General features: G+C 35.0%; 1 pseudogene; it reads right to left on the reverse strand.

The window, feature by feature from the left end:
* Positions 1–1,330: 1,330 nt before the first annotated feature.
* Positions 1,331–2,037, reverse strand: LOC149150559 (arogenate dehydratase/prephenate dehydratase 6, chloroplastic-like; annotated as a pseudogene).
* Positions 2,038–2,369: the final 332 nt, after the last annotated feature.

Below are 2,369 nucleotides of genomic sequence, written 5' to 3' on the forward strand. Positions count from 1 at the left end.
TTGGCAAACTTAACTCTGAACTTGGGTTAGGACCCACTAAGCCAACATTTAGAAATCAATGAAGTAAACCATTAGACAAAGAGATGAATATGATTAGTATTAAGGAAAATAAATCAATGTACATTCCCATGTACCAAATTTTGTCTACTATTGTAATTTTGCAAGAGGAGGTGGAGGAAGAGATAAAGAATGTGAAGACAAATTGTTAATAGAACTACACCAAAATTTCTTTATGGTCACATCTTATCTTATGTGGTTGTTGTAATGTCCAACTATAACTCAGTATTAAAAATGTGTGTCATGATCTGCAACATTATGTGATTGAATATTGTGTCGCTATGTCATAGTGCAATGATTGTGTGATCAAGTTGCTAGTGCAATTATCTCACAATGTTTCTACCCACAATTTATGGATGTTAGTGTGAATAGATCGTAGTGTATCAATAAGGTGACTAAAGTATTGGTGTGAGTATGTCATGATGTTTTTACCCACGTGTCTATGTAACTATGTAGAAGATTTTTGTTGTGGACCCTTGCTATGAAATGTACACAACATGTTATTGTAGTTCTATTCTTTAGATTTGTAAAAAAGGCCATAGTTCTTTGTTATATGACCATTCTACAACCCTAGTGTCCTAAATCAACGAGTCCTTCTCAACAATTAAATATTAATAGTGAATCTTCAAACAATTTAACCATTTCATGAAAACTAGAACCGAAATTAGTAGTTTGTAAGTTTCAAGAATGAGATAATTGAATGAGGGTATTATTATCCCTGTCACGGGCTATAGGATATTGCATTGAGTTTTTTGTCAAACCCATATTAATTTAGGGCTGACCTAACAAATTTGTAAAGTTTCCATAGTTTAACTTTACACTTTGAAATTTAGTATTTTTGGATAATATTTTAACTTGTTTTTCTGTAATTTAATTGGGCATAAGACTAAACATGTTATTTCTCATTATATAGATGAACACGCTAAGATTACATGGGTCACATCAGGTTGATGATTTTATTTTCATATTAAGTTACTTTTGAATAAGCTCTGCGAATAGAATTTGCAGGGAAAAAAATCTTACGACACGTACTTAGACATTCATGGACTACATCTCATTAAATTGGCGGAAACCCTATTTCATACCTTACATTCACATTATGACTCATGAGAAACAAGGGTTAGGTCAAATAGTGTGACAGACTATCACACTATCAAAATTAATTGATGCAAATTAAGGCGATGGAGCCACCTACTGCTAGATCGTAAGCTTGTTTTCTTTGCAACTTGTCAAACAATAACAACAAAGATATAAAGAAATTGTTTGTTGAGAGCTAAAAAACGATGGACATCGCGAAATAGCTTCATATCACACTCACAAAACTAGAAATCCTTTGTAGACAATCCAGAATTCTGTAAATGTTACATGGATTCTCGTCTGCTTTAGGCGCCTCTAAATCTATGAAGAAAACATACTCAAAGCAACACTTGGAATCGTCACTCTCTTTGTTCATGACCACACACAATGGGTTTTCAAACATATGTTGGGACTCGATCTTTGTCTCTTTTATATAGCGAATATCGGCAGTGCCTTGAACAGACCCGATGTTCCTTTTTTCAAAGAGAAGGCCACCGTGGTCTTCGACCCGATGAGTACAGGGGAGCTATTCCTCTTTTTGCTGAGAATGAAAAATTTAGTGATATTCGACGAATCATCTTGTATATCTTATTCCTTCACTTGAAGACTATATTCCTGCCCTGTAATCTCATTGTCGATAATGGACGTGTCATCTATGCGGTTTTGTGCTACGAAATGAGCTACACTGGCAGTGTTGTCCATTGCCTCCACTTGCAAACCAAAAGTTGTGAGGCACTGCTGGAAATTATCGAGCGCCTGCGGATGGCTGACCACAGTCTTCAAAGCAGGCCTCTTGGCCACCCCTCTCACCCCCAACAGGCAATTATTTATGGGCAACAATAGCTCGCCAACGACATGGAACCACTTATATTTGAAAACAAAATTCTCATAAAAGAAATACATTTCTTCATCACTTATCACAACATATAAGATAATAATAGGTTTAAGTTGGACAACTCTTAATAAAAACATTGAGTTGCTTTATATCTAATGACTGACAACAACTTCCAAAAATTCTACCACCACATCAGTGGTATAGATTTTCTTTTATAAATTTTAAAGTTGATTTTGTCACCATGGATGGAATGATGTTAGTTACAAAGGATACACAAATTTCCCATCTCCCATCTATTGCTAGAAAATTACATAAAAATTGGAACACTACGTCACACACAGTGCATCCTTTCCAATGCATTATTGTTGTTGAAATGTAACATTCAATACGGCTTGGTGTT

Source organism: Pinus tabuliformis, chromosome 9 (genome assembly GCF_031772625.1).
Source record: "Pinus tabuliformis cultivar Carrire ecotype Pingquan chromosome 9, CPIR1, whole genome shotgun sequence".
In the NCBI taxonomy this organism is placed as follows: domain Eukaryota; kingdom Viridiplantae; phylum Streptophyta; class Pinopsida; order Pinales; family Pinaceae; genus Pinus; species Pinus tabuliformis.